Raw genomic sequence first — 13476 nt, 5'->3', positions numbered from 1 at the left:
AGATATTCTTCCCTGAATCTTCAGGTCAATGTTAACATCTTTTGTTTTAAGTGCAACTACTTGGACATAGAGGTTATGTGATGGGCCTAAGGTTAGGGAGTGAGGCACTGTCAAATCTGGGATTGTGTGATCTCAACATTGTATCATTCATTGGTAGAAGGCTGCACTAAATCCAGGCTACTTTAAAAGTCAAAAGCAAGAGAAGAATTAACTAAGTGCTGAGCTAATTCTTTTCGAAGCTTGGCTTAGGGAAGTGCTGGCTTGAGAAGGGTCTTAAACCTTGCTGCTGTAAGGCTTCTAAATCAATCCAGCTCAGCGCCTTAACCACAGACACTAAAACTGTCACTAGAGATATCTCTCCCTGGGTTTTTGCATATTCACACTCATGTTCCAACACGACTTTCTTAGGGGTTAATAGAAGAGGTGGTTTAGACCCAAAGTTACTAAACTTGATACAAAGAAAATATTTACCTAAATAAAGCAGTCATTTCTTGCCTGTTAGCCAAGCTATCAGTTATTCACAGTTGCTAGCTAATGTTTTATTATTCTTTTCTTCATAATCAGTTTAAAATATATTTTACAAAAATACTACACTTTTTTTTTTCTTTTTCTTTTTGAGACAGAGTCTTGCTCTGTCGCCAGGCTGGAGCTGGAGTGCAGTGGTGCGATCTTGGCTCACTGCAACCTCCACCTCCTGGGTTCAAGCGATCCTCCTGCTTCAGCCTTCCAAGTAGTTGGGACTACAGGCACGTGCCATCATGTCCAGCTAATTTTTGTATTTTTAGTAGAGACGGGGTTTCACCATGTTGGCCAAAATGGTCTTGATCTCTTGACCTCATGATCTGCCTGCCTTGGCCTCCCAAAGTGCTGGGATTACAGGCGTGAGCCACTGAGCCCGGCCAAGACTACACCTTTTTTAGGACTCTCAGTCAAGGAAAGGTTAAAAGCACTGAAGTGAATCCTAGGGCATTGCCATGCAAAATCAATAGTTGCTACCTCTGGGCTTCAGCACTAGAAGAGTGCTTGTCTTTCAATTTTTAATTTTACCTTTCTCAAAAAGGCTGAAGGAAAGCTCTAGAAGGGAATTCAAATTCAGTTCTCCTTGCATTCTAGAAAACCCTACAATTAAGCAATAGTAATCTAATGAGAGAATCCAAGAGAGTCGATCATTCTTCAGCCTAGTAGAAAAAGCTTCTGCCTAAATGGACTTTTTTGTTCACTCTTGTATTCTATCATCTCAGCATCAACTAAATTTTCTGAGCTCTTCACTGTCAGCTATTTATTTCTGAGGCAGCATAATGCAATATTGTAGAGAAGGCAAGTATTTAGTTATTTGACCCGGACCAGGTAGGAATGGAGTCTGTTGAGTGTGGAGTAACAAAACCCACCAGCTAAACTATTGAAATGTCGTTTCCAAATCGACCATTGAGTCATCCTGCTGCTAGCTCAAAAAGAAAACGAGTGACTTTTGGGCCTGCCACATGTCAGTGTTCAGGTCACAAAAGGTCAGCAGAGGCGAATGTTGGAAAGAACACTTAGCTGGAAGTTCAGGCCGAGCACAGCGAACCAAGCTCACTGGCACATTTCCTGTTTGGTTAAATTGGGGGAGATTGGGTATATCATTTTCAAGCTTTTTTTTTAAGATGCAGAATATTTTCTTCAAATGAACGCTTCACACAAATCTGATGGGCAAGATGTTCCAGATTTAATGATGTATGTAAGCAGAAATGATTACAAAACAGAAGCCATGCAACATTAGCAATAGAAGCTGAAGATTCCTTCTTTTAGGGGCTACGTTTAGCACGCAATGAAGCTGACATAGCTTCATTTAATTAGGCCATATAAGCGCTTTCCCTTTGACAAAATATTAAACTGGGAGGTAGTTGGAAATTGTGCTTTTCTTCAGGCCAAATAAGCAAAACAAAAACAAACAGTTCGATTTTTAAAAATTTTGTATACACTTTTGAGAACATTTTTTTTTTTTTTTTTTTTTGAGACCGAGTTTCCCTTTTGTTGCCCAGGGTGGCGTGCAGTGGCGCGATCTCGGTTCACTGCAACCTCTGCCTCCTGGGTTCAAGCGATTCTCCTGCCTCAGCCTCCTGAGTATAGGATTACAGGCGCGTGCCATCACACCTGGCTAATTTTTGTGTTTTTAGTAGAGACGGGGTTTAGCCATGTTGGCCAGGCTGGTTTCTAATTCCTAACCTCAGGTGATCCGCTCGCCTTGGCCTCCTAAAGTGCTGGGATTACAGGCGTGAGCCACCGCACCTGGTTGAGAGCATATCTTAATAATAACAAACATTTATGGAAGACTTAACAGGTGTCAACCACTGCGCTAAGCATTTTACATATTGCTTTAATCAGAGTTCGTGTTGCAAGAGGCAGAAACCTACTCCACACTGGCTTACGGAAAAGAGAGAATGTATCATATACAGTTGAAAAGCCCAGAAGTATAAGAAACTTTAGAAATGCTGAAATGCAGAAACTTAAGCTCTTTTACTGTTTTTATTCCCAGGCAGACTCTCCCTAGGTGATGGTAAAATGGTTACCAGCAGTTCTAGGTTTACATTCCCTTTTCAGGAAGAGAATGCTTCTTTCCCACTGGGGATCCTAATGGGGGCTGAATCTCATTAACTTGGCTTAGGTCATGTGACCACCTAAAACGAACCGCTAAGCCAGGAGGCTGGACTATCCTGATTGGCCAGATTTGGGTCACATGCTCTTCCATGCAGCATGGAGAAGTCAGTCAGCTTCATCTGTGCTGTGTGTACTAAATAAGAATTGAAGAGAGTGATCATCCCAGAGAAAATTAACGTGCCATTAGAAGTCAAGGAAGAAATAGATTCTGGGCAACCAAAAACAACAGATGTCACTGCAAAAGTCTATTTTACACATCAGATAAACAAAGGCTCAGATTTTTTTTTTTTTTTATACTTTAGGTTTTAGGGTACATGTGCACAATGTGCAGGTTTGTTACATATGTATCCATGTGCCATGTTGTTTTGCTGCACCCATTAACTCGTCATTTAGCATTAGGTATATCTCCTAATGCTGTCCCTCCCCCCTTCCCCCAACCCACAACAGTCCCCGGAGTGTGATGTTCCCCTTCCTGTGTCCATGAGTTCTCATTGTTCAATTCCCACCTATAAGTGAGAACATGCGGTGTTTGGTTTTTTGTCCTTGCGATAGTTTACTGAGAATGATGTTTTCCAGTTTCATCCACGTCCCTACAAAGGACACGAACTCATCATTTTTTATGGCTGCATAGTATTCCGTGGTGTATATGTGGCACATTTTCTTAATCCAGTCTATCGTTGTTGGACATTTGGGTTGGTTCCAACTCTTTGCTATTGTGAATAGTGCCACAATAAACATACGTGGGCATGTGTCTTTATAGCAGCATGATTTATAGTCCTTTGGGTATATACCCAGTAATGGGATGGCTGGGTCAAATGGTATTTCTAGTTCTAGATCCCTGAGGAATTGCGAAGGCTCAGAATTTTTAAGTAATGTGGTTAAGGCCACATAGCTGGTGGTTCACTAGGCTTCACACAAACTTAAGTAAAGATTAATAGCCTAAGTTTTGGGATCAGGCAAGTTTGAGTTTAAATCTTGCTCCCACTGCTTATTGGCTATATGGTCTTGGTTAAGTTATTTATTAATACTTTATCTGAGCCTTAGTTTCTTTATCTGTAAAATGGGGATAATAATAATACTGTTATTAATCAATGGGCTGCTTTTCCAATGCATGTAGAGGCCAATACCATGGCACTGACTTTTGAGAAAAGAAATGTTTAATTGTGAGTTGACTGGCAAGCAGACAGGAAGAAACATTCAAATCTGTGTCCTCAAGCTGGGGCTGAGTCAGGTTTTATAAGCATGAAATAATAAGATGTGATCTGATTGGATCTTGCAATGAGGTGACATAATCTGATTGGATCCTGCCATGGGGTGACACCAGAGCTTGATCTGATTGGATCCTGGATCCTGCCATGCATTGTCTGCTTCTTAATTGAGACCCCGCTCCTCCATCCCATCTCTTAGATTCCCCTGGTGGTTGCACACTTGGTTCACTGAGGCATGCTCAGATTATGTCACCTTCAACCTGGGAGTCTATAGCTATTGAAAAGCAATTTACAACATTGTTACATAAAAATTGAACTGGAGTGGTCTGATGTGATTACAATATCTGTTTCACAGAATTAAATAAAATAACATATAAAGCATTTGCTATGCTGTTCAGCACATAGTAAGCTTGTAGTTATAATAAAGTTATACTAACAGTAGTAATTTTAATATTATAACAACTCATTATTTTTGGCCTTGCTTCAAATCCCATAACTATCTAAAGGTATCAGTCTATTTTGGCAAGAATTATTAGTAAATTTAGACATGTATAACTAATTGATGTTTTAGGGTTATAAGACCCTACATAAGTGAAAATAAAGTTTAGAAGTTTGATTAATTCTGATTATATCCTTCCTACTATTTTCTGGTGGCCATCTTCCTGGTGGAAATACTACCTATGTTTTGCCCTATTCCACTTTTAAACCTTTAAAAAAAAAACAAAACTGGCATCTTCCTATTCTGTCGATGAGTGGCCCTGACCCCAGGGCAAAGCTCTAGTCTCTGTTTGGCTTGTGTTGGTAACGATTTTCACCTGTGAGTGAGGATTTTGGCACAGGCTCTGAGCCCTCATTTGACTCATTCTCAATTCAGTTTGAGTAACAACTAAGGTTGTCAGACACAGAAGGAGACACTTATGATGATTTAAAATTCAAACCACACACATTCAGTTTTGAAGCAAAACAATAGACATCAGTCAAGACTTTCCCCTTTTCCAAACTGTAGCTCTTTTATTCCAAAGTAATAACGGTGACCTCTGTCATCAGATTACTCAGATATAAGGTAACCTAGAAGCCAGGCTTATAGTACTGTTATTTTTATTAGTCTGATTTTTCTAGGGAGTGTTTTAAGGACTGGGGAATGTATGCTGTTCTCAGAGAAAAAGGGAAATACCTTAATCATGTTGAGAGTTTACATATAGGACTGTCTGTTGGCTTTAATATATTGTCTTGTGATAATGATTGTTTCATTAATAACAACAATATGTTATTGTTGAAATTGGCTAATCTTCAATCCAGTGTCAGGTTGTGAGCCAAATTAATTCCTCCCTGCGCCTGGCACTCCTGTGCCTGACAGCCCAGCTCTGTCCCAGCCCTGTTTCCTGCGGCCTGCTGTCTGCATCTCAGCCTGCATCTCTGCCAGAGGAAAGCAATGCCTAACAGTTGTCCACACCACTTCTCCCACTGCTTTTGGGCGGACCAAACTGTTGCCAAGGGTCCTACCAGCCCACCTCTGGGAGGGTTCTGGGGCAGGGGTGATAGGACCAACTCTTGTCTGTCTCAGCTTGGAGACTGTATACTTCAAGAGGACCTTGAGCACCTGGCAGCACCTGGAAGGAAATCAGAGAAATACAAGGATGATCCAAAGGGTTAAAAAAAGAAATGGTAGGGTCAGGCTCACACCTGTAATCCCAGCACTTTGGGAGGCCGAGGCAGGCGGGTCACTTGAGGTTAGGAGTTCGAGACCAGCCTGGCCAACATGGTGAAACGCTGTCTCTACTAAAAATACAAAAATTAGCTGGGCATGGTGGCAGCTATTCAGGAAGCCGAGGCAGGAGAACGGCTTGAACCTGGGAGACAGAGGTTGCAGTGAGTGGAGATTGTGTCACTGTACTCCAGCCTGGGCAACACAGCGAGACTCTGTCTCAAAAACAAATAAATGAATAAATAAATAAGTGGTTGTTAGCTCACTTAACTTGGAGAAAGTTAGCCCGAGAGTAGTTCTAATTAGATATTTTAAGTATCAACTTTAATAAAGAAATATTTATTAAGAGTCCACCATGTCCTGGGCAGGTGTTATACATGAAGAATCATCAGCTGGAAAACAATGGCTAGCCACTCTGTCTCTGCTGAGGATGGAACAAAAGCCAATGGATTTGCATAGCAGAATAAGAGTTTCAAATTAGCTGTAATGAAGAATTTTCTACATCACATAATGAGAGCTATTAAATGCTGAATGGCTTGCCAAGGAAATGGAGCAGCCAGGAGGGGGCCTGGGGCTGGCTTTGCTAATCAGTTCTGGGTGGGTTGAGACCCACAGCTCACAGCAATCAATTGTCCAAGTAAAGCTGGGGTTGTGTTGTTTATCTCTCTGTGTTATTTTGAACCATAATTTTTACAAATACTACTGAGTAATCCCTCAGAAGTGTTAAAAACATGTTACTCAGAGAACAGAGAAATGAATATCTGAACTCTACGTGAGAAATCTCACAATAAAAACAGCAAGAGGTTTCAGTAAACATTTTCAAACATGTAAAAAAAAATGTTAAAGGGAAATAGCAACCTGAGGACAATACTAAGTCTATAACAAATGACAAATATTTGCTATCAAATTATTCATTCAAATTGATTAGAAAAACATTAACTCCCCAATAGATAACTGGATTAAAACAAAAACAATCCATAAAAGGAGACTTATGTCTGGCCAACAAATGCATGAAAAAAAATCATTGGACCTGATTACTTATAAAATACAATTAAGTCCAAACAACTCACTAATTCTTGATTTTAAAAATTAACTATATTTTTAAGTAATAGTTTTTATTGCTGATGAAGACAGAGAGAAAGGGGTCTAGTTGGACATTAGTATGACTCTATAAAGCTACTTGAAACATTTATAGCAATTCTATTTTCAGTTTTGGAAATCCATCTATCCTAAAGAAAATCTAAATCTAAATATAGTTTTGCTCAAAGATGTTCATTGCATTATCCACAATCACAAGTTCAACATTATCTGTAACCAGAAAAAATGGGAAGCAACCCAAATGTCCATTAATAGGTGAATGATCTCATAAATTGTGATAAAGCAACTCAAAACATTGGACAACAGCTACAATTATGTTTAAATAGAGTTAACATGGTAAAGGTCATGTTTAATATTAAGTGAAAAATGCATGATATGCCTGGTTGTGCCACTTTCTAGCTCTGTGGCTAGTAAGAGACTCCATTTCTCATCTGTAAAACGTGAAGTAACAAAACTATCTTTCCATCAGTGTGTTTTGATCATTAGGTAAAATTATCCCAGCACTTTGGGAGGCCGAAGTAGGAGGGTTGTTTGAAGCCAGGATTTAGAGATCAGCCTGGGAAACACAGCAAGACCCTCTACGAAAAACAAACAAAAATACAAAAAAATTAGTAGAATTGGTGGTGCACGCCTGTAGTCCCAGCTACACAGGAGGCTGAGTTGGGAGGATCACTTGGGCCCAGCAGTTTGAGGCTGCAGGGGGCTATGATTGTGCCACTGTACTACAGCCTGGGACAGAGCGAGATACTGTCTCTAAAATATATATCTATATGGATATATAATTATGTACACAAAGTGCTTAGCAAAATGTCTGGAAAATATCAAATGCTCAATACATTATAGCTTTTTTTTTTTTTTTTTTGAGATGGAGTCTCGCTCTGTTGCCAGGCTGGAGTGCAGTGGCACCATCTCGGCTCACTGCAACCTCTGCCTCCTGAGTTCAAGCGATTCTCCTGCCTCAGCCTCCCGAGTGAGTAGCTGGGACTGCAGGCATGCGCCACCACGCCCAGCTAATTTTTGTATTTTTAGTAGAGACGGGGCTTCACCATGTTGGCCAGGATGGTCTCGATCTCTTGACCTCGTGATCCACCTGCTTTGGCCTCCCAAAGTGCTGGGATTACAGGTGTGAGCCACTGTGCCCAGCCAGCTTTTTTTTTTTTAGAGTTAGATATAACCTTGCGTTTAAGGAGTCATCACAAGCATTTAAATTCAAAAACCAAGCCTACAGGAAACCCTAGAAAGAAACAGGTCAAAGTCAGGGGTGGTGTCTGTAAGTGATTAACTATAGGTTCAAATATGTTTCAACTATTATATTCTCTACTTTTTACTTTTTTTGAACTTTCCAAGTTTTCTCCCCCCTTCTGTATCTCCACTACTTTTACAGTGGATGAAAAAAGCCAGGTTCTTTTCTTTCTTTTTTTAAAAATTTAGTTAAGTTTATAACAATAGTTTCCAAAGATGAGTGGCAGAAATAGATCTCCACTAAAGTTCAGGTAGACATTACAAACATTATTTGGCAGTAAACTCAGTGACTTCACTGGTCATGGAAAAGGGAGGGGTTGCCATCCTCACGCCCCCAGCTCCTCTCCCCCCACTCTGCTATCTAGGCCATGCCAGGACACAGCTGAGCCTAAAAAGGGCTTTTCTAGTGTTTATAAAGCTGCCTCCACGGCCTGTCTTCTTGTGCTTCTTGCGTTCTTTTCTCCCGCAAGCAGAGAACTGCAAAGACAGATTTTCCATAAAAAGCCGAGCTTTTATATAACCAAAAGCCTGATTCATCTTGCTTTACTTAATGAACGCCCAAATGGATTTTTATTTTTACATTCTCAGAAAAACTCCCTTCTTTATCCTTGAGTTAGAGGTAAGTGGTATTTTTGTTTTTGTTTTTAAGTTGTCATATTCTTTACTGAAAAATAAAATATAGGGAAAAACTCTGCTAGTCATACTTTTCTCAGGGCCATCGTCTACAAATTTTGGGGATAAGGGTGCATGCTCACCCTGTTTGCACGTATCCTCACAGGTGTGATGTGGAATACAGAGATCTGTGGGGAGGGAAGAAAATGGAGGCAAGTCATTGTAGAAAAGTCACGATTCTCCCTGAATTCTAATGTTCTGGTATTCATTTCAAGGACAATCGTGAATAAGGCTTGGGATAAATATCCTCAAATAACCTCTCATGAATTTATACACATCTCATAACCAGAAAACATTCAGAACTTTCTCCACCCATTGCTTCCTTCCTCTCCAGTCTTTTTAAAAGTTGTTTGATTCACAGCCATGTCATACTGTCCCCACCTAGCGCTGCCTGCTCCCCTCCACCCTGGCGCCTGCAAAGAAAGCGGCTCTTCATGGAAAGGCAGCTGCGTGTGGCTTCCCTCCCTCCCATGGGCTGGGAAGGTAGGACTCCCGCCTGGAGGAGCTGGGCAAGCCTGGCGCCAACCCCACCCCCAGCCCAGCTCTTCCCAGCTGCTTGGTGAGGCAGGCTCTGAGCCTGGGATTTACCAGGAAAAGGCTCAAGGAGCATAGGCAGGCTGGCCTTCATGCCCCTGAACTTGAGATAAATGCTGTCCCCTCTTGGCCAGCACGTCCTTGCAGTGCCTATTAGATAGAGAGGAAAACTAACAAGAAAGACTATTTCAGTCTTTGCTGTGACCATGGAAAAAAGATCATGCTGAGATTTAAAAAATAGATGAATGTGCCCCAACCCAGGCACAAGAGCTTTGCCTTAGAGTGGGGTTTCACAACCTTGGCACAACTGGCATTTAGGGCCAGATAATTATTTGTTTTAAGAGGCTGTTCTGTGTGTTGTGAGATATTTAGCAGCATCCCTGGTCTCTACCCACCGGATGCCAGTAGCAACCCCCACCCCAAACCGTAACCACCAAAAACATCCCCAGACATTGCCAAATGTCTTCCGGGAGGCAGATAAAATACAAGGTGCCCAATTAAATTTGTATTTCAGATAAATAATGTGATATTTGGAACGTACTTATGTAAACAAATTTTCTCTTGTTTTCTGAAAGTTAAATTTAACTGAGCACCATGTATTTTTATGTGCTAAATCTGGCAACCTTACCTGGGGAACAAAATCATTCCCGGTTGAAAACCACTGCCTTAAAGATACCAGGAACTGGGGGGACAGTCTTGGGGCTTGGGTTTCTCATCAGCGGGATTGATCGTCTGCCCAATCTAATGATTCTGAAAGCTGGAGATTGGAATAGTCTGATCCCCGAGCCCCTCCATCTTGCATGCTCCCCAGCCACCCCTGCCCCAAGGCAGACCTGCAGGGAAGGATTTCTCTCTGGAGAAACTGACTGGGGACACAGAAACCACCTCAGCACATTGATATTTGGAATTCTGCAAAAAAAGAGGGCAGAGCCTCTGGTCGATCATCCTAGCAAGAGGCCTGCCCTGCAATAAGCCTCACCCAGTGGAAGATTGCTTCCTACTAGCAATTTTTGATGCCTCACTCTTGGATAAAAATGGACAACCAGTGATTTAGGAGGGAAATCTCCCAATATGACAGAGATAGACTATAGCCTATCCTGCTGGTCTCGTTTCTTTCTTTTAACAAAGCCCTAAATGTATTCAAGGTAGTAATGTGCCCAGTTCTAGATGATGAATCATCATTGGACCATGCCAGAAATGGCTGGCATTCCCTCTTCCATTATTTTTTCTTGCTATGAATGCAGATGTGATGCTTGGAGCTATGGCAACAATCTTATGGTCATGAGGAAAAAGCCAAAAGAACTCTAGTGCTACCAGCCAATATCTGGTTGGCATTAACCAATGCCAATATCTACCTATTACTGTATTTCTTGTGATAAGAGAAAAATAAACTCCTTTTTGTTTAAGTTTTTTGTAACTTGTAGCTGAAAGCATTCTTAACTGATACAAAGACCAAAGTAAATAATTCAGGACACAGAAAAACAAAAAACCCACAACTTATTCAAATCTATGTAACATCCTTAGAGAAATCAAATATTGATTAATCCTTCCTCTGAAAGAGTATTTTTATGAGTTTCTCATTTCTAGTATTTCTTTAAGTACAATATATATTCTTTTTTTTTTTTTTTTTTTTTTGAGACAGAGTCTTGCTCTGTCATCCAGGCTGGGGTGCAGTGGCACAATCTCAGCTCACTGCAGTCTTTGCCTCAGCAGTTCTCCTGCCTCAGCCACCCAAGTATCTGGGACCACAGGCATGCACCACCATGCTTGGCTATTTTTTTTTTTTTTTTTTGTATTTTTAGTACAGATGGGGTTTGGACATGTTAGCCAGGCTGGTCTTGAATTCCTGACCACAAGTGATCCACCCACCTCGGCCTCACAAAGTACTGGGAATACAGACGTGAGCCACCACACCCAGCCCAAATACGATATATATTCTTATTCCCTCCTTTTTACACTAAAGGTAGCATACTATATACATTCAATCAAATAATATTCTGTACACTGTTCTGAATTTCGCTTTCATCACTTAACAATACAGTCTGTGATCTCTCTGCATCAGCATGAGATCTACCATATTTCTTTTTACAGCTCCATCAAATTGGTGTACCCTAGTTTGTTCAGCCAGTATTTGACTGCTCAATGCCTGGGTTGTTTATAATCTTTAAATTTTACATATTATGCCACAGTGAACAGACTCATACATATGTTCTTTCATACTTATGTACAAGATTGTGTAGGATATATTCTCAGAGCAGAAAATATGTCTGTATTTTTGGTAGCTGTTGCCAGATTCCCCTCCATAAGGAGTTGTATGATTTTGCAATAAGAAAATATAAGACCAGCCTGGCCAACATGGTGAAATGCCATCTCTACTAAAAATACAAAAAGTAGCTGTCGTGGTGGCAGGCACCTGTAATCCCAGCTACTCAGGAGGCTGAGGCAAGAGAATCGCTTGAACCCGGGAGGCAGAGGCTGCAGTGAGCTGCCAAGATCGCGCCACTGAACTCCAGCCTGGGTGACAGAGCAAGATTCAGTCTCAAGAAAAGAAAAAAGAAAGAAAGAAAGAGAGAGAGAAAGGAAGAAAGAAAGAAAGAAGGAGAAAGAAGGAAGGAAGGAAGGAAGGAAAAAGGAAGGAAGGAAGGAAAAAAAGAAAGGAAGGAAGGAAGGAAAAAAAAAGAAAGAAAGAAAGAGAAAGAAAGGAAGGAAAAGAAAATACAAGACTGCCTATTTCTCTTCAGCCTTCCCAACAAAATGTGATGTCAAATATTTAGGATTCTTTTCCCCCGCACCATATTAGGGAAAAAATGGCAGCTTGGTATAGTTTATATCTATATTTTTCTTATTATAAGTGAAATTGTTCATATTTTTATATGTTTAAGGGTCATTTGTAGTTCTTTCTTCCACGAACTCTCCAATGCTTCTGCTTTTTATTTTTGTCTTGATTTCTAGGAACACTATAAAGGAAGATTAGCCCTTTGTGATACGATTTACAAATATTTTCCTACTGTCTTTTGATTGCACTTTTGATGTTTTTGCCACGTAAAAGTCTTTGTTATTTTATGTGGTTATCAATCTTTGCTGACTTCTGAATTCCAAATCATAATAAAAATGCCTTCTCTGTCCCTTAAAGAGGAGTTTACCCTATTCTCTTTTATTAGGTATTCATACATTTTGCAGTTTAATTACTTACCTTTAAATCTTTGATCCATTTTGAGTCTACCTGGCCATGCCATATGGTGTGAAGTGTGGATCTAGCTCTATCTTATTTCAAATGGCTGACCAATAACCCCAATACCTTTTGCTAAAAAGTTGGTCTTTATTCCATGAATTGGAGATGACACCTTTGTCATATATTCAATTTCTCTGTAAGGTTGACTCTATCTCTGGGCCTTCTATTCTACTGCATGGATCTGTCTGTCTTTCATGCATAATACCACACTGTTTTTATTACTAAGTCTTTGTGTGTTTTAATATCTGAGAGGACTTGTCCTCTCTCAATGTATTTCCTCTTAGAATTTCTCTGGCTTTTCTTGCTTATTTATTTTCCCATATGAATGTCAAAATCAACTTCAATATTTCCAGAAAAAAATGGTTATGTTTACTGAAATAGCATTAAAAACAAATTAAGAATGTTGGCTGAAATAAAAAAATTAATGATGAAGTTTGAAAATAACCAAATAAATCTTTCAGAAAAAAATGGACAAAAAGAAAATTTGAGAGAGAGAAAAAATATCTGAAAGCTCAATTCAGGAGGTCAAATGATCAACTAGTAGGCATTCCAGAAAGTGAACATAGAGAAAATGAAGGAAAGGAAATTATTAAGGAAATAATTTTTTAAATGGTTAACATGAGCTTCCTGACTAAAACAGCCCAGTATATTCCCAACACAATATGTAAACACATATTCTCTCTCCCTACTTATTCCCACCCTCTCCCCAGGAATAATTTGAAAACACCAGAGATAAAGATTATAAAACCTTCCAGAAAAAATAATAGGTCACAATCAAATTAATGAAAATTACAATGGCATTAGGCTTCTCAACAGCTCCACAGGGTTCTTGAAGAATCTCTAAGAACAACCCAGGATTCTTGAGCAACACCTTAAAATTCTGAAGAATAATTATTTTCTACATAAACTTCTATGCACAGGCAAACTACTAGTCAAGAGTAAGAATCAAATAAAGACATTTTAGTTAGACATTTAAGGACTCAGAAAAATTTATATCTGATGCACACACCTTTCTGAGAGGGTTACGTGGAGGATGTTCTCTATCAAAATGAGGAAATAAACCAAGGATAGCAAAAGATAAGGAAGTCAGTGGCTGCAGCAGGCCGCAGCAGGCCTCAGCAGGCCTTATGGTTCTTAGATGTGGCTGT

Source organism: Hylobates moloch, unplaced genomic scaffold, assembly GCF_009828535.3.
Source record: "Hylobates moloch isolate HMO894 unplaced genomic scaffold, HMol_V3 SCAFFOLD_20, whole genome shotgun sequence".
In the NCBI taxonomy this organism is placed as follows: Eukaryota; Metazoa; Chordata; class Mammalia; order Primates; family Hylobatidae; genus Hylobates; species Hylobates moloch.
This window is presented reverse-complemented; position numbering follows the sequence as displayed.